We start from the raw sequence: 26,596 nt of genomic DNA on the forward strand, positions 1-26,596 counted from the left end.
CAGGGGAGGGGTGGATATACCAAGTTCACTTATAAATATAAATACATGGGGGCGCCTGGGTGGCTCAGTGGATTAAGCCTCTGCCTTCCGCTCAGGTCATGGTCTCAGGGTCCTGGAATCAAGTCCCGCATCAGGCTCTCTGCTCAGCGGGGAGCCTGGTTCCCACCCACACACCAACCCACCCCCCCCCCGGCCCCCGCCTGGCTCTCTGCCTACTTGTGATCTCTCTCTCTGTGCCAAATAAATAAATAAAATATTTAAAATATTTAAAAATAAATAAATAAATAAAATTACTCCAGGATTTTAGACACAGAAAATCTAGCAGCAGCATCACCTATGTTATCAATTTTAAGAAGAAATCTACATGGGCGTATCAATATACACTATACAAAAGAACTTGGGGGAAAAAATCAATATTCACCCCTAAATGTTTAAACTCTTAGTAATCAGACGCAAATGAAAACTTACTTAATAGGATAAAAATATATTTAGTGAAGCTCCCACAGGAGCATTCCCCTAAAATCAAGCCCAAAATAGTCAACACTGTAGAGAGGATGGTCAATGAAAAAAAAAGAAAAAGTTCAAACATTCGTAAGAGACAGCTGCTGCTTCGTAACAGATGATGAAATTATTTACCTAGAACAGCCAAACAAACCAACTGAAAAACTCTTAAAACTGATAGGGTTTTTGGACTGGAGGCTCAGCTTCGGACCTAGTCTTAGTACCAAATTAAATGTGCTTGCTTTGAGAATTACTCATGCAAAGCTATTTTCTGTAGCCTAAGAAATTAGGGCTGACAAACTTCTGCTCCTTCTCTCCTCTCCTATCTCAAACGGTGAAATACCATCGAGTCTGAAACTGGATAGCAAAAACCTTCTCAAACCAAAACTGGTCCTGAAGGGTTGGGTTGTGACTCGACTCAAAAACACTCGATCTCCTGGCACCAGCTACCGCAGTTACTAATGGATAAGCATGTCAACCAGTCCAACATAATTCTTCCGATAGAGGGCAAGGAAGAGCATCTTCAGAGGAAAAAAATTTTTTTTTCAAACCTTATACTGCTTATTATATAAACTTGCGTGCTGGCAAAAGCAGCGCCCACAAAATAAACATAAGATATTCGGGGTCAAGCTTGCTTTAAAAAAAAGAAAAAAGACATAATATTATTTTCCTTTCAAAGATATTTGGTGAAGAGGTTGTTCCTGTTGCACTCCTGGCAGGCTCCGCATCACCGGCCACCCCTGAGCATCCAAACGGTCCCCCAGGGCTCCCCAGGTACACTGCGCCGTGGCACCGCCAGCTGACCCGGGAGACGCGGGGCCAGAGCCTTCCCCGGTCACCCCAGGCCAACAAGGGGGGCAGGAGCTCTGTGGACGCGGAGGATGGCCAAGGGTTACTCGGTCCCCGACACACACAGCATCTTCAGGACAGCACCAGGGAGGGTGCGGGAAGCCCCGGGGGCTCCGAGGGCCCCAGTCGAGCGTGTCCACGCACCTGTCCCACCCCGGCGAGGGTTAGGGTCGCCTCTCAGGGCCGCAGTCCTCGGGAATCACCTGGCCCTCCGTCCGGGGCTTCTGCGCCAAGCCCCCGGAGCCCGGAGGGGAGGGGGGCGGCCCCCTGTCGCTGCCACCTGCGGCACCGGTCCCGCAGCTCCCGGGCTGGGTGGGCAAGACGGGGTAGGACGTCCGTTCCGGGCTGGGGGCGGCAACCGCCGAGCGGAGGGGGACCGGGGCCACCGGGGCGACAGCGGCAGCAGAGTCTTCCCTCTCAGACGGGCAGTCCTGCGCCTCCGCTCCCGGACCCTCGGACCCCAGCGCTTGCCCGCTCGACCCGGGAAGACCACGCAGCTGAGGCGCAGAGGAGCCGGCGACCAGCGCCGTTCTTACTCACCCGCCCCGCTGGTTCCAGCCGCGCCGCCGCCGCAGCCCGAAGACGCCGCGGCTTCCAGCGCTCACGCAGGATCCGCGAAAGTTCCCTGGGATTCTACCCGCGCCTCCGCGAGCCGCCTCCAGGGGGCGGGCGCGAGCCTGCGCGGGCCATCCTGGGACTTAGTCCTGGGGCCTCTTCGCCCTGTACCGCCCTCCATCGAAAAACCGGCGGTGGTCCCTTCTTCCCCCGTCCTTCTGTCTCTCTTGGGCTCATCTCTGCTTCTGACTGATAAATGCTGGAGCGCCCGGTCGAGCCCCGGGCCTCCTCTGCTCGCTCAAAATCAGTAATTTGCAAAGTATGGTACCTGGACCAACAGCTTAAGCATCAATCTTTTGGGAACCTGATAGAAATGCAAATGGTCCATCACAGGGAAGCTATTCCATTTTAATTGTATTAAAAACTGGGGGTGGGGCCCAGGAATCTGCATTTTGCAAACCTTCAAGTGATTCTCATTGCTCCACAATCCAGAATGGGTTGAAAAGAAAGAGTTATTACTGCTCTAAGAGGGAGAGCACATTCCCTCTGTTTTCTGTTATCTCATTGACTCCCACTCAACGCCATGAGATACAGCGACCACTGCCGTGCTTGCCACTCGGAGTTCACGTGACCCCAAACCATGCTTATTTAACATCTTCATGAATGTCAGCACCAGCTTATTTATTTCCAAGGTACCAACTCACGTACATGTGGGCTGGCCATAAACCCAAACAACGACAGGGACCAGGAGGTCAAGAGAATGAGTGGGGCCAGCCGGGTCGGGGAGAGCTTGTGTTGTAGCTAAAGGAGGATCCTACCAGTCCATGACTTTAGCCAACGATGAAATACTATTTATTCCACAGAGACTGGAGATAATGGATTTTTATGTGAAATGTCTTGATTATTAAAGTTCTGTTAAGTTCACGTATCAAAAGGGAAAAACCAAAGTCCTGGGCACTACTGGAGAAGGGACGTGGCATAGACACGCTGAAGATGACCAGGCAGTACTCGGTTCTATTAACCATAGGCACGTACTATGACCAGGAAATGCTGCTCCTGGGTCTGAATCCCAAAGAGATTCTCACGTGGATCATACAGGGACATGGACAAGAGTTCCATTCAGCATTGCTTGAAGTGTCGGGGGGTAGGAATCAATGGTTGTGTGTCCACCCCCAGATGCAGTGGGCAAACACACCAGATGATCTCACAGCAACAGGGACAGGATATAAAAACATAGTGGTGAGGGGCGCATGGGTGGCTCAGTGGGTTAAAGCCTCTGCCTTCGGCTCAGGTCATGATCCCAGGGTCCTGAGATCGAGCCCCACATCAGGCTCTCTGCTCAGCAGGGAGCCTGCTTCCCCCTCTCTCTGCCTGCCTCTCTGCCTACTTGTGATCTCTTTCTGTCAAATAAATAAATAAAATCTTCATAAAAATAAAAATTAAAACATAGTGGTGAATGACAACACTGGGAAAGAGAGTGACAGCTATGAAAAACACATGCACATAAAACACAGTCCACATTTTTAAGTACACATACAACAAAAGCACGTATATCCAATGCATCTGAATAGTCTGCTATGGTGGGGGGAGAATAAGCATGAGGTACACCACAAGACGAGAGAGGGGCTTTCGTGGACCAATGATGATAAAGGGCCAAAAATGAGATTATGATCAGTCATTCCCCACACCTGAGGTCCAAACACATGGGGAGAGGGAGGAAAAAAACAGATACATTCCATAGGGTCAGGGAGAAAAAAAGCGATTTGGAGATCTAAGCCCCCACACAGGTTCAGTGACCTCAGAAAACCTCGCAAAAAATACCCTTTAATTATACAATTATACCATCTGCTGCCTGGGGAGATAGACAGAACTTGACAGACAATCCAAGCAGCTAGCTAATGGCAGCTTGGTACTCTCCATCACCGTCCTCTTCACAGAACAAAAAACCAGCCACATGTTAAACAGGGGACAGAATGAAGCGGACACAGTTTCCTACTTTCCTGTGGTTTTTCCTTCAACAAGCATTAAAAGGCACCAACTGTATGCATTTCACCCTACAAAAAGGCACAGCTAATGTAACTGAGAGGAGTTGCTGTCTGGTCCTCAGGGAATTCGTGATATACTGGGAGATTAGACTTAGCCCCAAAGGGTGAAGCAACGAAACCATCTAATTCTGGGGGGAAGGTATATATTAAGCTGCAGACTGCTGTGTTCGATGATAAGCACCTGCCATCTTGAAGTGACCAAAGGCCAATAGGGGAAGAAAAGAATTTAAAATAGTTGAATGCCGCAACCCCCCACCCCACCCCCATGCTCCACCACTGACATCCTTTCAAAGGTGCTCTGGCTTCTTCCAAAGTCAGCAAACAATTCTTTACCCATCATTTGTATCTTAATATTTAAAAATGTTGCTCCCTCCTCAGAGAGGGAGCAAAAAACACTTGATGATCTGGCAGAGAGAAGCCATTTCCAGGTATGGTATCCATCTTTTTCTGTGGAAAGTAGGAGGGAAACTTGGCAGAAAACAGTTAACATAATGGGATGAGACGGCTATTCTACAGAAGGCCCTGTTTAGAAGATTAGCCCTTGGCTGACATTAGGGAACTTAGATTTGGAGGATGCGGGTGTGGGTCCTAACATTTGCAGACCTGATAAGCAAGTCCCACTGGCCTAAACTGTTTGTACAAATGCTGTGGTTTACGCTAAACACCTGCTTTCCCGCTGGGAGTCCGAAGTGTTGGAATGTGCTAGGCAGAGGGCGTGTACATGACCAGCCCTGGTAAAAACTACAGGCCCTGAGTCTCTAGTGAGCTTCCCGGGCAGACAGCATCACACACATGTTGCTGTCCCAACTCATCCTGGGGAAAATCAAACATGTGACTCCCCTGGGAGAGGCTTCTTGGAAGCTGGTGTCCTCTGGATTTGGCACCGTGTACCTCTTCCCTTGGCTGATTTTGCTTCGTGTCCTTTCAATGTTTACGACATCACAGCCATGAATATGGCAATAGGCTGAGTCCTGTCGGACCTAGCGAATCCCCGACTCGGCGGCTAGTCTTGCAGACCTCTGACATACAGATAAGTTCCAAATAAAAGATAATAGTGGAGGTTGGACTAAGATGATGGACTAAACACATCCTTCTGCTTTCCAAGTGGCCTAAAATTCTATGGAATGGCAAAAACACTTTTTTAAACAATATTAAAATCAGTAAGAGACCTTGAAAAAGAAAAAAAAAAAACCAGGGCCACTGCGTAACTGGAACGTCTAAGAAATTTCTGAAAGGTGGAGGGTACTCAGAATCAGATTGCCTGAGCTAATCACACCTCCATGCACGTCTGGGGGTGCGGCGTCATGTAGTGGAAACTGATCTGGGACTTGGGGCTCTGAGGCTGCGGACAGAAAGAGGGGCAGGGATGGAATGTGACAACCGGATGACTGGGGAACTGCGGCCAGAACAGCCAGGACTACTAGACCCTTCCAGCCCACAACAAATGCTGCCCCCCCCAAAATATATACCCCACTCAGCAGTTTGGAGCAACTGTTCAACAGTCACCAGGGGCTGCCTATGGGGAACAACACAGGCAGGAAAACAGGACTCCACAAACTCAAAGATGTGCCCCGGAGGAAGAGACGCTGAGTTTTTATTCAACATCACAAAATGGGAACATCAAGTCAGTAGAACATATACCCAGGGAAAGAGAGTTAGTAGTACCCAGGGAAAGAGAGTTAGTAGAGCACATAGAAGCACATAGAAGAAATTATCAGACGGCTTTGGGAAGATCTGAGGGGACGCTCTATCGAGGAAAGCATGCAGCTGAGTGATGTGAAGATCTCTAGGTGGTGAAACAAAAAAGGAGGGTGAAAGGAATAATGCTATTATTTTTTTAAAGATTTTATTTATTTACTTGACAGACAGAGATCACAAGTAGGCAGAGAGGCAGAGAGAGAGGAAGAAGCAGGCTCCCTGCTGAGCAGAGAGCCCAATGTGGGGCTCGATCCCAGGACCCTGGGATCATGACCTGAGCCGAAAGCAGAGGCTTAATCCACCCTGAGCCACCCAGGCGCCCCGAATAATGCTATTATTTGTGCAAAAAAAAAAAAAAAAAAAAGAGGAGGGATTAAGAATTGAATTCCTTTAAAAAACATTTTTTTTATTCATTTATTTGATAGAGAGAGACAGCTAGACAGGGAACACAAGTATGGGAAGTGGGAGGGGGAGAAGCAGGCTCCCCGCTGAGCCCGATGTGGAGGAGATCGATCCCAAGACCCTGGGATAATGACCTGAGCCAAAGGCAGATGCTTAACCCACTGAGCCACCGTGGTGCCCCAAGAATCGGATTCTTATTTAATTGTATTTGCACAAAGAGACTTTGGAGGGACATATAAGAAACTAATAACATGGCTACTTGTTTGGGGGATGAGGGAGAAGTGAGCGGATGGGGGAAGGGATGGTGGGAGACCTTTCTCTCATAGCTTTTTTATACAGTATGATTTTTGAACACTGTTTATCTTAGCTATTCCAAAAGCTAAATTTTACAAGGTGGAAACCTTGAAAAATAAATATATGATAATCAACACTGAAAAACACTCAATAGATGGACCAGGAGAGCACACTGGACAAAGTCAAATGCTGGGTTAGTTAATAGGAAAGTCCAAGGCACGGAATCTCCCAAAATATGGCTCATAAAGATAAGAAGGCAGATCATCTGAGAAGAACGTCCAGAAACATGACAGACAAACTGTGAAATTCTGGTACCTATTTAATAGTAATTTCACTAAAAGAAAATAAAGAAAGGGAGGTAAGGAAATGCTCAGAGAAATATCTCCTGTGCCACAGAAGTGCGTTAATCTTTGGGAAGAAAGGAACCACCAAGCGCTGAGCAGGAAGAACAGAAGAGAACGACCCTTGGACCAATAGTGAAGTTTTGAAGGAAAAAGCTTCAGAGAGAATAAACAGGTTAACTATAAAGAAATGGAAATCAGACTGCAGAAACTTCTCATCAACCACACTAGATACCAACAGATAATGAAGAATTATCTTCAAAATGTAAAGGTGGTTTTTTTTTAAAAGATTTCATTATCTATTTGAGAACCACAGAGAGAACGTATGAGCATGAGTTGGGGGCAGGGGCAGACTGAGAAGGAGAAGCAGGCTCCCCACTGAGCAGGGAGCCTGACTAAATGCTGGGCTCAATGCCAGGATCGTGGGATCATGACCTGAGCTGAAGGCAGATGCTTACCGGACTAAGCCACCCAGGTGCCCCAAAATACAGAGAATAGAATCTTACCCACAGTCAAGTATACTCAGATAGAAAAGCAAAATAAAAAATATTTCACACATGCAAGGGCTCAGAAAGTTTACCACCCACAAAATCTCAGGGGCAAAAAATTCCTCAAGGATTCATTTAAGTAATAAGGAATTCAAAAAATAGGGAAAAAAAGAGAAAAAAGAACCAGTGGTGAGCAAATAATTGGCCAAATTGGTAACTGATGAGCAAATAATCAGTAAAATATAACTGCTTATGCATAATATACAAAAGCCCCAAATCCCATATGATCTTTTTTGTTTGTTTGTTTTTGTTTTTGTTTTTGTTTTTTAATATCTTCAGTTAACTCAGCAACAATTTTTTTTAGGAACATGAGCTTTTCCTCATTATAAGAGGAAAATGAAATAGAACAAAACAACAAATATCAAACAAAAATTTTAAATTAATATCACGAATTTTTTTTTCCAATTTATTTATTTTCAGAAAAACAGTATTCATTATTTTTTCACCACACCCAGTGCTCCATGCAAGCTGTGCCCTCTATAATACCCACCACCTGGTACCCCAACCTCCCACCCCCCCGCCACTTCAAACCCCTCAGATTGTTTTTCAGAGTCCATAGTCTCTCATGGTTCATCTCCCCTTCCAATTTACCCAAAAGCACATACCCTCCCCAATGTCCATAACCCTACCCCCCTTCTCCCAACCCCCCTCCCCCCAGCAACCCACAGTTTGTTTCGTGAGATTAAGAGTCACTTATGGTTTCTCTCCCTCCCTATCCCATCTTGTTTCATGGATTCTTCTCCTACGCACTTAAGCCCCAGTGTTGCATCACCACTCCCTCATATCAGGGAGATCACCATATGATCTTTTTTTTAAGATTTTATTTATTTATTTGACAGACAGAGATCACAAGTAGGCAGAGAGGCAGGCAGAGAGAGAGGAGGAAGCAGGCTCCCTGCTGAGCAGAGAGCCCGATGTGGGGCTCGATCCCAGCACCCTGGGATCATGACCTGAGCCGGAGGCAGAGGCTTAACCCACTGAGCCACTCAGGTGCCCCATACAATCTTCATACGAGACAAAATTAAAGTCACGTTAAGGTTCATTCTTGCTTTACTCATAAAGAGTTCATATACACAGATTATCTTTAAACATCAAGTGGAAAAAAGTGTTTAGACTCGTGTGAAAATTTAAGGGTAACAAAAGAGCTCAATTTCATTTATGATCAGGAAAATACAAATCTGAACCACAATATGATACCCACCAGGCTGACTAAAATGGAAAAGAAAGAAGTTATCAAAAGATGACAAGGATGTGAACCAACCACATATGCTTCTCAGGTACATAAGTTAGTACAATCACTGTTGGAAACTGTCAATATTTACTTAAACCCCATGCTCATGCCATGACCAAGCAACACCCCTCCTAGATAGGTACTCGACAGAAATGCAGACATCGATTCCACAAAAGACATGTACTAGAATGTTCACAGCAGCACTATTTGTGATAGCCCCAAGCTGTAAACAACTTAAACATCAATCATGTAAAATGGGTATCTACATTGTGGATATACACCCAATGGAATAGATAGGGCAACAAGAGTGGACAAACCACAGCTACACTCAGAAAGAGAGACAAGCCACACAACCATAATGTTGATGGAAAGAAGTTGGATAGAAAAGAGTACACCTATATGATTCTATTGATAGAAAGTACAAAAACAGGTAAAATGAATCTGCTGTGTTAGAAATCAATATACTGGTTATCCTTGGTGGTGGGCCACAGGAGGGCAAATTCTGGAGTGTTGGAAAGGTGGTTTCCTGTTTGGAGTGCTGAGTATATGTGTATTCAGCCTGTCAAAATTCATGGCGTTATACAGTTAACACGGGTATACCTTTACACATTAATGTTGTACCTCCATAAAAAAATTGCCTCCAAAGTTAAAGGTACCTGCCACAGACTAGAAATAATATCTGCAATTTCCATGTCTTGAGAGGAATAACATAGAATAAGAAAAACTTGGTCAGTCCGACAAAAAGCAAGAAAGTGTCGGTGGCTGGCAGGAATAAACAGGAGAAATAGAAAACATAAAATAAGATGGCAGGAAGCAGCTTCTGAATAGAAATAAGAAGTAATTGAAATAATTGAAATATTTTGTAGTAATTGAAATAAATATATATGGGTTAAATCTGCTTACTGAAAGGCAAAGATTTCACACCCATTACGACAGATGCTGTCAAAAACCCCCAGAAAATAACAAGTGTTGGAGAGAATGTGGAGACATTGGAACCCTTGTGCCCTGTTGGTTGGGAATATAAAATGGTGCAGTTGCTATGAGAAATAGTTCGGCAGTGTCTTGAAAAGCTGAATATAGAGGGCGCCTGGGTGGCTCAGTTGGTTGGGCAACTGCTTTCGGCTCAGGTCATGATCCCGGACTTCCAGGATCGAGTCCCGCATCGGGCTCCCAGCTCCTTGGGGAGTCTGCCTCTTCCTATGACCTTCTCTTCTCTAATGCTCTCTCTCACTCATTCTCCCTCAAATAAATAAATAAAATCTTTAAAAAAAAAAAAAGAAAAGTTGAATATAGAATTACAATATGAGGGGCGCCTGGGTGGCTCAGTGGGTTGGGCCTCTGCCTTCGGCTCAGGTCATGATCCCAGGGTACTGGGATCGAGCCCCACATCGGGTTTTCTGCTCAGCAGGGAGCCTGCTTCCTCCTCTCTCTCTGACTGCCTCTCTGCCTACTTATGATCTCTCTGTCCAATAAATAAATAAAAATCTTAAAAAAAAAAAAGAATTACAATATGACTCACAACTCCACTTCTGGGTATATGCCCAAAAGCATGGAAAGTGGGGTCTTGAAGACATAGCTGTACACCCATACTCATTGCAGCATTATTCACAACAGCTAAAATATGAAAGTAACTGAGAAATGAAATTATAAGCAAAATGTGGTGTATATATATGCAATAGACTATTATTCAGCCTGAAAAAAGGAAGAAAACGTGGACACATGCCATGACACCAAGTGACCTGAGGACATTACGCTAAGCGGAATAACCAAGTCACAAAAAGACAAAAACTACATAAGGTACTTTATGAGTTTCCTAGAACAGGAACATTCATAAAGACAGAAAGTAGAGGGCTGGTTACCAGGAGCTAGGGGGAGAAGGGAATGGGGAGGAGGGAATGGATAGTTGTTGCTTAAGGGTATAGAGTTTCAGTTCTGCAAGATGAAAAAATTCTGGAGATTGGTTGCACAGTAATATGAATATACCTAATACTAGTGAACTGCACACTTACAAATTTTAAAACATTAAATTTTATATTATGTGTATTTTACCATAATTCTTTAAAAACACAAACATAAAAAATAATAAATAAATAAATAAAAACACAAACGTTAAGTAATAAAACAAAATGTAGCTATAAGCTAATTGTAAGAGTAAGAGCTAAAACACAGAAAATTGAAAATAAATGAATACGAGAAGATAAGCCAGATAAAAAGTAAAGCAGATGTAGCAATATTAATATTTATATCCAACAAAACAGAATGAAAAGCAGAAATAATGAAATAAAAGAGATGACTATTCTCCAAAGGTACCAGAAAATATAAGGATCATAAAGCTTTAATGTATCTAAAAACATAGCTTCAAAAATACATGTAAATATATAAACAGTGTTTATGGGTGGCCTGTAAACATACATATTACAAAACTAATAGAAATAGGACCAAAGAAACCCACTGGGAATCATACTGGAAATCTTTTTTTTTTTTTTAAAGATTTTATTTATTTATTTGACAGAGATGACAAGTAGACAGAGAGGCAGGCAGAGAGAGAGGAAGGGAAGCAGGCTCCCTGCTAAGCAGAGAGCCTGATGCGGGGCTGGATCCCAGGACCCTGGGATCATGACCTGAGCCAAAGGCAGAGGCTTTAACCCACTGAGCCACCCAGGCGCCCCCATAGTGGAAATCTTTAATGCAAGTCTCAGAATCAACAGGTCAGAGAAAAAATAAGCTATGGAGACAGAGGACATAATTTGTAATTAATAAATTTGAGATAAATCTATAATTTTGCACAGGGAAATGTCACAAAACTGACAGGTCATTAGATTACAAATTGATTTCTGCTTTTTAAAAATATCTCCATCTTTCTTTCAACAATGTGGTAGAACAGAGATCCCAAAGCCTTCCAAACAAAACATCTTTAAAAACTGCTAGAAAAACAACGACAATAACACCTTTGAAATCAATGGCTTAGAGAAACCTGATGAAGCCAGAATTCAAGCATGCAGGCAAAATAAAGGTATTTTCAGATATTATGAAAACAGTGAATGCATCATCAATGCAGGAATTTCTAAAGAGTGCACTTCACAGAAAAGGAAAATGACCCAAAGAGGAATAGCATGATCTAAAAAGGAATGAAGAGTGAAGAAAGTAGGTAAATAGTAGGCAAGTAGGTAAGGCAGGTAAAAAGTAGGTAAGTCTAATAAATATTGACCTGGAAAATTAGTATAATAGTAACATCAGCAATAATGTCTGATTTAAAGGGTTAAAACAAAAACAGATCTTAGAATTAAGTGGCATGAAAATATTCATGTCCTTGCCTTGTTCAGGAGGACTGATTACACCAATGATGGAAGCCATCAAATTCAAAAGGCTAGAACTTGCAGACACCAACTGAAATTAAGTAGCAAGAAAAATTAAGAACATAAGTGGATGACACAGAAAAATAAAATGAACAGAATTTTTAAAAAGGATTTTATGTATTTATTTGAGAGAGATCGAGAGAGCAAGCCCAAACAGAAAGAGGGGCAGAGGGAGAAGGAGAGGTAGACTCCTGGCTGAGCTGGGAGTATGATGTGGAGCTCGATACCAGGACTTTGAGATCATGACCTGAGCCGAAGGCAGACGCTTAACCGACTGAGCCACCCAGGCGCCCCTAAAAGTAACAAGATTAATCAGTTAAGCCGGAAACTGGTGCTTTGAAAAGATAATAAAATAAGCAAGCCTCAATCAAGCCTGACCAATAAAAAAAAAAAAAGGAGAAAAGGCACGCACACAAAACTGTGAACAAGACAGACAACATACCATAGATGTAGAAGAGCTATTTCCTTACAACAGAAGACTATAAACAACATTATGCTAACACATATTAAATTTCTTTCTTTTTTTTAATAAAGATCTTATTTATTTATCTGACAGGCAGAGAGGCAGACAGAGAGAGAGGAGAAAGCAGGCTCCCTGAGGAGCAGAGAGCCCGATGCAGGGCTCGATCCTAGGACTCCAGGACCATGATCCGAGCCAAAGGCAGAGGCTCTAACCCACTGAGCCACCCAGGCACCCCAACACATATTAAATTTCAATAGCATTAATGATTTCCTGGGAAGATGTAAAGTATTAGATTGACTTTGAAGAAACAGAAAACCTGAGAAGAATCAATATCATGGAAAAAATAGAAAAGATAGTGAAGTACTGATACCAACTTCTTAAAAAATATTATCACCAACAGCCTAGGCAGCCTGCGGTCAGATTCTGCCAAACTTCAAGGAACAGATAATTCTTCTGCTCCGGAGCACAGAATGTGGTGGAAAGTTTCCCATCAGAATCAGTGAGGACAGCCTAACGCTAATTATGAGCTCAGATACAAAAAAGGGGGCAGGGGAGGGGTGGATATACCAAGTTCACTTATAAATATAAATACATGGGGGCGCCTGGGTGGCTCAGTGGATTAAGCCTCTGCCTTCCGCTCAGGTCATGGTCTCAGGGTCCTGGAATCAAGTCCCGCATCAGGCTCTCTGCTCAGCGGGGAGCCTGGTTCCCACCCACACACCAACCCACCCCCCCCCCCGGCCCCCGCCTGGCTCTCTGCCTACTTGTGATCTCTCTCTCTGTGCCAAATAAATAAATAAAATATTTAAAATATTTAAAAATAAATAAATAAATAAAATTACTCCAGGATTTTAGACACAGAAAATCTAGCAGCAGCATCACCTATGTTATCAATTTTAAGAAGAAATCTACATGGGCGTATCAATATACACTATACAAAAGAACTTGGGGGAAAAAATCAATATTCACCCCTAAATGTTTAAACTCTTAGTAATCAGACGCAAATGAAAACTTACTTAATAGGATAAAAATATATTTAGTGAAGCTCCCACAGGAGCATTCCCCTAAAATCAAGCCCAAAATAGTCAACACTGTAGAGAGGATGGTCAATGAAAAAAAAAGAAAAAGTTCAAACATTCGTAAGAGACAGCTGCTGCTTCGTAACAGATGATGAAATTATTTACCTAGAACAGCCAAACAAACCAACTGAAAAACTCTTAAAACTGATAGGGTTTTTGGACTGGAGGCTCAGCTTCGGACCTAGTCTTAGTACCAAATTAAATGTGCTTGCTTTGAGAATTACTCATGCAAAGCTATTTTCTGTAGCCTAAGAAATTAGGGCTGACAAACTTCTGCTCCTTCTCTCCTCTCCTATCTCAAACGGTGAAATACCATCGAGTCTGAAACTGGATAGCAAAAACCTTCTCAAACCAAAACTGGTCCTGAAGGGTTGGGTTGTGACTCGACTCAAAAACACTCGATCTCCTGGCACCAGCTACCGCAGTTACTAATGGATAAGCATGTCAACCAGTCCAACATAATTCTTCCGATAGAGGGCAAGGAAGAGCATCTTCAGAGGAAAAAAATTTTTTTTTCAAACCTTATACTGCTTATTATATAAACTTGCGTGCTGGCAAAAGCAGCGCCCACAAAATAAACATAAGATATTCGGGGTCAAGCTTGCTTTAAAAAAAAGAAAAAAGACATAATATTATTTTCCTTTCAAAGATATTTGGTGAAGAGGTTGTTCCTGTTGCACTCCTGGCAGGCTCCGCATCACCGGCCACCCCTGAGCATCCAAACGGTCCCCCAGGGCTCCCCAGGTACACTGCGCCGTGGCACCGCCAGCTGACCCGGGAGACGCGGGGCCAGAGCCTTCCCCGGTCACCCCAGGCCAACAAGGGGGGCAGGAGCTCTGTGGACGCGGAGGATGGCCAAGGGTTACTCGGTCCCCGACACACACAGCATCTTCAGGACAGCACCAGGGAGGGTGCGGGAAGCCCCGGGGGCTCCGAGGGCCCCAGTCGAGCGTGTCCACGCACCTGTCCCACCCCGGCGAGGGTTAGGGTCGCCTCTCAGGGCCGCAGTCCTCGGGAATCACCTGGCCCTCCGTCCGGGGCTTCTGCGCCAAGCCCCCGGAGCCCGGAGGGGAGGGGGGCGGCCCCCTGTCGCTGCCACCTGCGGCACCGGTCCCGCAGCTCCCGGGCTGGGTGGGCAAGACGGGGTAGGACGTCCGTTCCGGGCTGGGGGCGGCAACCGCCGAGCGGAGGGGGACCGGGGCCACCGGGGCGACAGCGGCAGCAGAGTCTTCCCTCTCAGACGGGCAGTCCTGCGCCTCCGCTCCCGGACCCTCGGACCCCAGCGCTTGCCCGCTCGACCCGGGAAGACCACGCAGCTGAGGCGCAGAGGAGCCGGCGACCAGCGCCGTTCTTACTCACCCGCCCCGCTGGTTCCAGCCGCGCCGCCGCCGCAGCCCGAAGACGCCGCGGCTTCCAGCGCTCACGCAGGATCCGCGAAAGTTCCCTGGGATTCTACCCGCGCCTCCGCGAGCCGCCTCCAGGGGGCGGGCGCGAGCCTGCGCGGGCCATCCTGGGACTTGTAGTCCTGGGGCCTCTTCGCCCTGTACCGCCCTCCATCGAAAAACCGGCGGTGGTCCCTTCTTCCCCCGTCCTTCTGTCTCTCTTGGGCTCATCTCTGCTTCTGACTGATAAATGCTGGAGCGCCCGGTCAGCCCCGGGCCTCCTCTGCTCACTCGAAATCAGTAATTTGCAAAGTATGGTACCTGGACCAACAGCTTAAGCATCAATCTTTTGGGAACCTGATAGAAATGCAAATGGTCCATCACAGGGAAGCTATTCCATTTTAATTGTATTAAAAACTGGGGGTGGGGCCCAGGAATCTGCATTTTGCAAACCTTCAAGTGATTCTCATTGCTCTACACACCACCGCCCCTTGTCAAGGTACTTAACATTACACGTAAAGCATTGGTTACCGGACTCATACACACATACCCTTAAGTCCCTAGGTACACTGCACGATACCCACGCGGTTTAATGTCCCGGCCTCGATCTCTCCCCTGGCTCCAGCCCTCACTGTCTCAGTGTCCAGCCAACATCTCCTCTGGCCTCTGAGACACCGGAAATCCAACGGGGTCAAGACCAAATTCTTTTTTTTTTTCTTAAGATTTTATTTATTTGACAGAGAGAAATCACAAGTAGGTGGAGAGGTAGGCAGAAGAGAGAGAGAGAGGGAAGCAGGCCCCCCGCTGAGCAGAGAGTCCGACGTGGGACTCGATCCCAGGACCCTGAGATCATGACCCGAGCCGAAGGCAGCGGCTTAACCCACTGAGCCACCCAGGCGCCCCAAGACCAAATTCTTGATCTTTACTTCCCTCAATCTGGTTCTCCTCCATTGTGCCTATGACCACAGGCTGAAAACTGTCCACTGCGTTTATATACACGGAAGTCACTTAAAACTGTAATGAAAGCTCCAGGGGATTAAATGCCAGGAACCTGAATCATATTTGAAGGAGAGAGGATCAAATGAGGGAATAATGCAGGCAGGAAGAGTAGCCAACTCTTGCAAGATGTGGTGGGGAGGGGAGGGAGAGTACTGGTGGTTGGAGATGGAAATGTGCTGAGGATTTTTTTTTTTTTAAGATGTTTAAGTAGTTCTGGAAAGAATCCTGTTGAGAGGGGCGCCTGAGTGGCTCAGTCAGTAAAGCAGCTGCCTTGGGTTGGAGTCCTGCATGGGGCTCCCCCCTGCATGGGGAGTCTGCTTCTCCCTCTTCCACTCCCCCTGCTTGTGTTTCCTCTCTCGTTGTGTCTCTCTCTGTCAAATAAATAAATACAATCCTTTTTTAAAAAAAGAATCCTGTTGGGGCGCCTGCCTGGCTCAGTGAGTTAAAGCCTCTGCCTTCAGCTCAGGTCATGATTTCAGGGTCCTAGGATCGAGCCCCGCGTCGGACTCTCTGCTCAGCACAGAGCCTGCTTCCCCTCTCTCTCTCTGCCTGCCTCTCTGCCTACTTGTGATCTCTCTCTGTCAAATAAATAAATAAAATCTTTAAAAAATAAATAAATAAAAATAAATAAAATAAAAAAGAATCCTGTTGAAAGAGCTTCTGACTCTACAGGAGAGGAAAAAGTATTTCCTACAGTAGGATTCCTGAAAAGATTGTATATATGTGAGGAGGGAGGTAGAGTCCCAGGCATAAGTTAGAGAGATGAGTCTAGACTAGTGGTTCTCAGCCGGGGGTGATTCATGCCCCGCACCCCGACCCAGGAAACTATGGTGATGTCTGTGGACATTTTTGGTTGTCATGACTACGGGTGGTAAGAACATCTAATACGTAGAGGCTGGGAAGGCAGATAAATATTTTGCAGTGCACAGGACACTCTCCCACAACAAAGAATGTTCCAGCCTCAAATGTCCATAGTGCTGAAGTTGAGAAACTCTAGCTTGGACAGTAGCGCCTTCTTCTGGAAGAGATGGGAAGAAAGGGAGAAAAGAAAAATCAGAGTTTTCTCCGGAAAGGAAGCTAGGAAGCTGTCTACGAGGACAGATAGGGGTGTGTGTGTGTGTGTGTGTGTGTGTGTGTGTGAAATGCTGAATCATGAGAGTAATAAGAGAAGTAGAGGAAGGAGATCACTCAATAGTTGGGAGGAAGTAGTGGGTTCAACAGACCAGGAGTTTTGATGGGGGTCAGAGATGTATTTGTCTTATTGGAGTAATGTGAGGCTGGATTGCTAAGGTGGCGTGGAGGCAGGACCGCGGAGCATCCATGGTACTTCGTGCAATGAGCAAGGCAGCCCCAGCGGAAGCAGCGGGGTGAACAGAGGAGCTAAAGTCATGCACGTGGATGTGGAAATATCCATACGAATGGCAGGACACCTATTTGGGTCGCTACGAGAGACCTCTTAAGTGAATAAGTGGAAAGATACCAGCAAGGGGAGAGGGTGGTAAGGTCACGGGATCGAAATCTTAAAGAAACGGGACTTTGGACAAGCGTGCAGGGAGCAGGGTCTTAGCAACAGGCTGGGGGGTTCCCAGGAGTTGCGTTTCAGTGAAGACAAAGCTGGAGACACAATGTCTGAGGACACAGCAGAATGTACAAGATGTGGGGCAGAAGTTCCAGACGATTCTAGGTTAGTATGGGAACGGCTTGGATTGTAGGTTCCCAAGAGGACAAGGCAGCAGTGAGGGGAGCCGGGCATGGTGGGATAGAGAGGTGGGATAGCGTCTATATTTTGGAGGTTGACTGATGAAAACAGGAATGAAACAAGAAGACTGAGCCTCAAGATCAGACAGTTTGCCTCACTGTACAGGGTGGGGGCTGAGAAGACATCCATCCCTGGCCACTGCATTCTTCAAGAGACCTGTGACAACAGTTTCCTAATATGGAAATAGTAAGTCTTAATTATGATAAGTTTCTAATAAAAAAAATTTTTTTAAGATTTTATTTATTTATTTGACGGACAGAAATCACAAGTAGGCAGAGAGGCAGGCAGAGAGAGAGAGAGGAGGAAGCAGGCTCTCCGCAGAGCAGACAGCCCGATGCGGGGCTCGATCCCAGGACCCTGGGATCATGACCTGAGCCGAAGGCAGAGGCTTTAACCCACTGAGCCACCCAGGCGCCCCTCTAATAAAAATTTTTAAAAGATGTATTTATTTATTTATTTGAGAGAGAGCGAGGCGAGCTGGGGGAGGGGCAGAGGGAGAGGGAGAAAGAGAATCTCAAGCAGACTCTGCATTGAACATGGAGACCAAAGCAGGGCTCCATCTCAAAGCCCTGAGATTATGACCTGAGACGAAGAGTCAGACATTTGACCAACTGAGCCCCCCCAGGCACCCTCCCACCCCCAGCTAATAATAAAATTTTTAAATTATTTTGGGAATAAGCTTACGTGTCCTTTATTTATTTATTTATTTATTTATTTTAGTACGTGGCTGATTCTGTTCGCTTAGACTTCACTTAGGATTTCTACACTGATATTCAAAAGTGAGCGTGAGCTATCATTTCCTTCTCGAATGTCTAATGATGTTGGGTTTCAGAACCAATGTTAGCTCACATCATAAAAAAAATTTTCCAAAGTTTTTGTTCTTTGTTTTTATCCTGGAACAGTTCAAGTAGCTTCAAAATGTTCTATTCTTTGAGGTTTGATCGTTGTCCGGTTGAACATTTCTGGGCCTAATGCTTTTGGTGGGGAGAGTGAGCCTTTGATAATCTTCTTTATTTCCTCTGTGGTAATGTCACAATTTAGATTTTTAACTCTCTTTTAGAGTCAATTTTGAAAAATCATATTCTCCTGACAACCAATTATCCAATTCATCCAGGTTTTCAAGTGTATTTGCATTAAGTGGAGCGAAACAGCCTTTTGCTGAACCTTGCTGAACCTGTTCATTTCCCCATAATTTCTTGTTTTGCATATGTTTACTTGATTATGTTACCATTTCAAGTTATATTTTTCATTTCAGCTTGTAGATACATTTTTTCGTTCTACCCTTTTTGTTCTTGTTTCCTAATTCATTCATCTCTCCTTTATCTTTATTACTTTCTTTTTCTCTGCTTTCTTTGGTAAAGATTTTATTTATTTATTTATTTGACAGAGAGAGAGAGAGAGAGAGAAATCACAAGTAGGCAGAGAGGCAGGCAGCGAGAGAGAGGAGGAAGCAGGCTCTCTGCCGAGCAGATAGCCTGATTCGGGGCTTGATACCAGGACCCTGAGATCATGATCTGACCCAAAGGCAGAGGCTTATCCCTTCTGAGCCACCCTATTTATTTATTTGATAGAGAGAGAGGGAACACAAGCAGGGGGAGTGGGAGAGGGAGAAGCAGGCTCCAACCCCAGGATGCTGGGATTGTAAGGGCCTATTCAGCCAGAGTGGCCCCACCCTGGTTGAACTGCAAATTTGTTGTAAAACTTAAACTGCCCCCCCCCCCCGCGGGAAGGAACTTAAAAGCAAGTCCAGGAAACCAGGTAACAAAGTCCAAATACAAGGGTGGGTCAGGCCAGGTGGAGGTATTCAATCAGTGGGGGAGCATACTGTCTCCTAGCTACCAAGGAGTATGGGCCCCACCCTTTGGGCACCTTTTGGGCGCCAATTCTGAACTGGTGATAGGCTGGTTCAAATGTCTACTAGGGTAAATTGTAATTCAGTTGGTCACCTAGCATCACTGTGGAGTTTCCTGTGTGTGTTACAATCTCATTGGCCACCTGTGCGTGGCCAGGCCCAACCACATGGACTTTGCTCTATAAAAGTTAGTCTGAAAAGCTGGCAGGGGTCGTCCGATCTATAAGGGATGGCCCCGACCGACGGGTCTGTTTGGCGGTCGGACTGATTCGTGATGCTTGGCACTAAATAAAGCTTTGCTTGACCTTTGCTTTGTATCAGTCTCGCTCCTTTAATCACGGACCCATTATTGGGGTACCCAATTTTTGGGAGACCCAAGAGGATCATGATCTGAGCCATGACAATTAACAACTGAGCCACCCAGGCTCCCCTTTTTTCTCTTATTTTGACAGGTATTTTTTCTTGAGTTGGGTACTTAGTTTTTCAATTTTTACCTGTAAATATAAGTATTAAGGATGAAAGGAAGGCTTCAAATATAAATAGGTACTACTTGCAACATATCTCAAAACTTCTGATGTATCTGTTGCAATTTTGTGCAGATGCTAAAATTTTGGTGTTTGACCTGCCTTGATAAAGTTTTTGATTTCAAGAGAGAGTGGCAGACTTTTAACGCTTCCAGCCTTTAGTTTCTGATTGGGGCATTAATGTTCAGTTTTAACTCCTGATGATCAGAAATTGGAGAAAGTGTTGATGTACTACTTTGTATCTTTGAAATACCTGAGTTTTCCTTGTGGTCTAAATGAGGGTAGATTTTTGCGACTGTTTTAAGCGCCCTGAGAGGAATGCATATTCCCTGTTTTTCGCATACAGATTTTGACAGTAGCAATGAGATAGTAACATAAGTCGTGTGGGTCTTCCATATCCTTACACGGAGTTTGACCTGATATTGACGTGGTTTTGGGATATCGGTGAGATTAGGTCCAGAGCCAATGACCAAGAAGGAATTCTTGAGACATCTTTGGTGCAAAAAGTCGCTTTTTATTAAAGCATGGGGACAGGACCTTGGGTGGAAAGAGCTGCTGTAGTGGGATTGTGAAGGGTAGCTGATTTTATAGACTATGGGATTGGGGGAAGGAAGGAAAAAAGGAGGATTCAAAAGAACTTTCATATGCTAAAAAGGACCTACAGGATACTGGAGGCCTTGCCATTGTCAAATAAAGGTGGGTTTTCCCTGTAATGAGGCATTAACATTAAGACAGTTGGGAGCGGGCACCTGGGTGCCTCAGCCATTGGACATCTGCCTTCAGCTCCTGTCGTGATCCCAGGATGCTGGGATGGAGCCCTCCATTGGGCTCCCTACTCTACTCAGCATGAAGCCTGCTTTCCCTCTCGTAGTCTCCCTGCTTGTGTTCCCTCTCTCGCTGTGTCTCTCTCTGTCAAATAAATAAAATCTTAAAAAAAAAAAAAAGACAGCCGGGAGCGTCCTGGAAGAATATCACACTTGTCCCACCCAGGAGTGCGGTCTGGAGGAAGGTTGCAGGTGTTAACTTCTGCTTTGTGTTCAGCCAGTCTTCTGCTCCCTCATCAATGTAATCAGAGAGAAGTAAATTAAAACCTTTACTACTATTGCGTTTTTATTTCTCCTTATTTCTCTGGAGTCCAGCTTTATAAAAGATGATGATATGTTATCTGTGCACAAATATCTTTATATTCTTGTGAATTTCCCCTTTTAATTATAAAATAACCTTTGTCTCCCTTGATGTTTTTTACCTTTGCCCTTGAATGCAACCTTGTCTGATATTCTGAGGAGCCTGATAAATTTTGTTTACATTAGCCCAATACAGTTTTTAGCTTTTCTGAAGCCTTTGTTTTAGGCAAATTCCTTAAATATAACACCAAGGGCAACCCTCTTGGGTCCCCTCCTGCTTCGGGAGCTTTGTTCTCTCGCTCAATAAACATTGCTTTGCTGACCACCAAACAAAGGAAGAAAGAGAGAGAGAGAGAGAGGAAGGATGGAAGGAAGAAAAGAACACCAGGTTTTGTTTTGTGATTTAATCTGAAAGCCTTCTTTCTTGGAATCGTTGGGTTTAGTCCGTGTGATGATTACATTTTACCCGGTGAAGGTGAGCAACTTCGTGCGGGCCTACGTCCAGCGCTACCGCTACTTTCGCAAGCACAGCCGCAAGCCAGGCGACCCCCCGGGGCCCCCGCGGCCGCCCAAGGAGCCCAGGCCCCCTGACAAGGGTGGCCCAGGACTGCCTTTGCCCCCTCTCTGAGATCTTCAGCCACCCCTTCCCTCCTTAGCCTCTTTGGAATTCTGGACGTATTTATGGCTCCACCTCCCCACTTCCCTCCCCCCATCAGTGGGATGACTGGGGGAGGGTTGCTGCAGGGAAGAGGAGAGCCCCCTGCCCTGCCCCGTTCTGTGCCCCTTGCCCCCAAGCCTGCCCCCATCGCCCCTCCCTTCTGTTTGTGACTTCATTACCCTGACTGTAAATATACCCTCGGTCCTCTACTCCTTCAGTCTTTTTCTGCTATTCCTTCCCCAACAACAACACAGTACATCTCTTTTTTCATTATTCCGCCTCCTCCATACCCAATATCAAACCATTTTATCTTTCTTTAGTGCTCACTTTTTTCTTAAATATGTTTACACATACTTCTATTACTTGATTTTTTAAAAATCAGCTTTAAATAAGATATTTTGGGGTGTCCGGATGGTTCAGTCGGTTAAGCTTCTGCCTTTGGCTCAGATCATGCCCACAGCTTCGGTCTCTCCGCTCCGCCGGGGAGTCTGTTTTTCCCTCTCCCTCTTCCCGCTGCTCCCTCTGCTCATGTGCGCGTGCATGCTCTCTCTCTCTCTCCCTGTCAAATAAAGAAATAAAGAAATAAATGAGATATTTCTATCCCTGGCTATAAAAAAATGGGAGGAAATCAGTGTGCTTTAAACACCCCTTCCTTAACTACCCCCCCTTTTTTTCTTTTAAGATTTTATGTATTTATTTGACAGAGAGAGACGCAGCAAGAGAAGGAAGGCAGGGGGAGTGGGAGAGGGAGAAGCAGACTTCCCGCTGAGCAGGGAGCCAGATGTAGGATTTGATCCCAGGACCCTGGGATCAAGAGCTGAGCCGAATGCAGACACTCAACCGACTAAGCCACCCAGGCGCCCCCCCCACTCCCTCATTCTCTGGTAATCTCATCTCATGTTCCCATTTTACGAAAATCTTGGCTTCCACAGTTTCTTCAAGAACAATGTATGGAAATGATATTCACTGAATTTTTCACAATCAATGTTTATTGCCTTTATCCTGACAAGAGTTGGGGGCTGAGTGCAAAATTCCTGGGCAGTACTTGATTTCTTGAGAAATGCGTAGGTCATGCTTCCTTACCTTCTCCCTCATGGTGGTGTCTGAAACCAGCCTGATTTCCTTGTTTCTTAGAAGTGATGCAATTGCCTCATTGCCCCAAGAATTATTTCTTTGTTTATGAAATCCATAAACCTCACTGTTACATATTTTGGAATTATCATTCTGGGCTCACAGTTCCTAGGACACAATGGCTTGGCCGTACTGACTCCACGTGCCTTTTTGATCTGGTCAATTTTCTTATTTCCCTTTTTTTTTTTTTTTAAAGCAGTCTCAACACCCAGCGTGGGGCTCGAACTCAGCACCCCAAGATCAAAAGTCACACGCTCCACCAACTGAGCCAGCCAGGCACCTCATTCTTCTTAAATCTTTAAATGTTTGTTCTAATATATTATTTTCATGTATCCCAATTCTAGGGTAAACTCTGCAGGTGAATAAGACACAGAGAAGTTGGAGTCTTGAGGCAGTTCAAGAACTCCCTCACACCCTCTGAAAGTTTTTTGTCTGAGATAGCACACTTGACATGCAGAATCTCATGGCTCATATTCTTGTTAAATTTTTATCCAATCGTTCAAGTTATTTGTGAACTACTTTGAAATGTCAGAATATAAATGTGCAGAAGACAGTGTGATGGAGTTTAATGGCCTAAATTTTCTTCCATTTCTACAGTTTCCTACAGAATATCAGAAGCCATTATGAGATGTAAAAGGAGCGTAGCAATCATAAGGCTATAGAACCAGATGTTTACTTGAGGTTGAACAGCAGATAAAAGATTTGAAACAGTGTCAAGGTTGTTTGGGAGTGGGAACAAACAGCAGGTACAGAGAAACGGAGGCAAGTCCAGGGATTTGCTAAAATCAACCAGGAACATCCACCCCTTACTTTTCTACTTCACTGAATGCTAAAATAGATGGAGTCCACTTAAACAAATTAAAGAACAGACATTTAGATGGGATAAGATTCTATTATATGCAGCTTTTCTTACATTCCAGCTACTGTGTTTGTATGAGAATATAGTTAGATTTGATGCTTCTCTAAAAAGCAGTACGTTCTGAGTACCTGGGTGACTCAGTGGGTTAAGCATGTACCTTTGGCTCAGGTCATGATCTCAGGGTCCTAGGATCGAGTTCTGCATTGGGTTCTCTGCTCAGCACACAGCCTGCTTCCTCCTTGCTCTCTCTTTCCTGCCTCTCTGCCTACTTGTGATCTCTCTCTGTCAAATAAATAAAATCTTTAAAAAAGAGATTTAGTAGGTTCTGATGGGGGAGGGTATTTAATATTCTCATCCATGCATATAACACCAGAATTAAGTAAGTCATAATTCTGTGAAAGACAGAGTATAGCATGGGATATACTCTTCCAGAGTTGAGTTTACTGGCTCAGTCTTGCTGTCCTAGTGAAGGTGATGGACAGAGGTTGGAAGAAGACATGTAGGAAAGGCTTTTGTATAATGTTCTTCAGAATCGGGATATGAATTCAGTGTGCTTTCAGACACTTAATGTAGTGAAGGCTAAAACTCAGGACAGGAGCAAGACTGCCTGGGTTTGAATCCTCACTGTGTAACTCACTACAGAAGCAATAATGTAAATTAAAAAAAAAAGAATCATTGTATTCTGTTAGGTGACTATAACACTACATATTTATTCCATGTTGATGAGCAGAGTTGGTTCCAGCTTTTGCAGAGCAATGATAAGAACACTAACATATACATGGACATATGGACACTTTTTGTTTTGTGTTTAGAAGAGCAATTCTCTTAACTACAGAGAACAGAGAATATAGAGAAGAGTAGTTAGCAGAGGGGAGGTTGGTGGGGACATGGCTAAAAGAGGTGATGGGGATGAAAGAGCATACTTATCATACTCATCACGATGGAACACTGAGTAATGTATAGAATGTTGAATCACTATGTCGTACGCCAGAAACGAATAGAACACTATATGTTAACTATACTGGAATTAAAGTTTAAAAAAATTAAAAAGAAGAAGAATTCTGTGATAAGAGGGTATGTATAATTGATGGACTTAACTGCAGTGCAGGACTGAAGAATTACTTCAGTCAACTATGACATTGGGTTGCAACGTCCTAGCTCTGTTACTTCTGACTTTGACATGATGTCTCTTCTTTACCTAGTTTTTCTAATTCTCAATCCATAGCTACAGACTTCCTGTCATTCTTTCTTTCCTAATAATTATCTCTTTCCAAACATGCAAATACTAATGACAAAATCATTGACTATGATCTTCTATTGCTCACTAATCAAGTCCTACTTAAGTTTCAATTTTTTAAATGCCAGCCTCTGATGCAGTTAATTACAAAAAGTCACTACGCCCAACTGGTCCTTGCATCCATTTTCCTGTGGCCACCTCATATGTGTCTCCTCATTTTATCATAGTTCAGTTTTGTTGTTATTGTTTTTACCTGGGCCCTGGCCAGCATCTGAGGACCTCAACTCTGGGACCATAACTAATATATTTTAATATTTCAGCACCAAGTAGGCAGAATGCATGACACATAGAAGATATAAATACCAGTCACAAATACATGAATAATTAAGCACATATTTCAATTTGTATTAACTGGGTTTGTTGTTTAAAAGATTTTATTTATATATTTGACAGAGAGAGAGAGAGAGAGAGAGAGAGATCACAAGTAGGCAGAGAAGCAGGCAGAGAGAGAGGGCGGGGGGAGCAGTCTCCCTGCTGAGCAGAGAGCCTAATGCAGGGCTCCATCCCAGGACCCCAGGATCATAACCTGAGCCGGAAGCAGAAGCTTTAACGCACTGAGCCACCCAGGTGCTCCAGACGGGATTTGCTGTTTAAGCATGCAGTTTTCTCTTTTTGTCTATTATAATTAAACCAATCTTTTTGTGTTTGTCTCCTATGCTTTTCTGCTATACACAGGGCCCACCTTTTTGTCAATTTTTTTTAAAGATCTTATTCTGTTGACTAGTTACTGAAATACATGTATAGATGAGGAGGCATTGGTAGTAAGGGTATATATTTCTTTTAGAGAACCTTACAAGGGATAAAGCAGTTCTTCCAGCTTCATAGTGTATTACTTAGGCTAAGTTTTATTGCTCCTTGTCACTCATTCAAATGTTAGTTTTTAGTTATTTGGTTTATTACTACTGTGAAAGCCCTTTTTATTGTATATGATACCAAGACTTCTGTATCTGTGATTTCAAAACAAGGAAGATATCAACATCAATTTCAATCAAATTCACCCATATATTTAACTTAGTTAAGACCTCTTGTAATTGCATGTTATCAGGGATAGGTCTGAAATTGAAACTGACAGGAGTATAACATTCTCCCATATCTTCAGAATCCCAAGTGGGAGCAAAAAACAAAGGCTCAAATTAACTAAACATGTATAGAGAAGTAACACAAAGTCTATAAAGAACTTATCAAACTCAACACCCCAAAACCAAAAAATCCAGTCAAGAAATGGGCAGAAGACATGAACAGACATTTCCCTAAAGAAGACATCCAAATGGCCAACAGACACATGAAAACCTGCTCAATATCACTTGGCATCAGGGAACTATAAATTAAAACCACAATGAGATACCACCTCATACCAGTCAGAACAACTAAAATTAACAACTCCAGAAGCAATAGGTGTTGGCAAGGATGCAGAGTGTAAGAGGAACCCTCTTACACAGTTGGTGGGAAGGCAAACTGGTGCAGCCACTCTGGAAAACAATATAGAGGTTCTTCAAAAGGTTAAAAATAGAGCTATCCTATAACCCACCAACTGCACTAAAAGTATTTATCCAAAGGAAACAAGCATAGGGATACAAAGGGGCACATGCATCCCAAAACTTATAGCAACAACACCCACAATAGCTGAACTACAGAAAGAGCCCAGATGT

General features: G+C 44.3%; 1 protein-coding gene across 1 annotated transcript in view; it reads right to left on the reverse strand.

The window, feature by feature from the left end:
- LOC122907372 (cytospin-B-like) overlaps positions 1–26,596 on the reverse strand; it is a 305,144-nt gene that overhangs the window by 164,952 nt on the left and 113,596 nt on the right.

The sequence above is a fragment of the Neovison vison genome, chromosome 5 (genome assembly GCF_020171115.1).
Source record: "Neovison vison isolate M4711 chromosome 5, ASM_NN_V1, whole genome shotgun sequence".
NCBI classification, from domain to species: Eukaryota; Metazoa; Chordata; class Mammalia; order Carnivora; family Mustelidae; genus Neogale; species Neogale vison.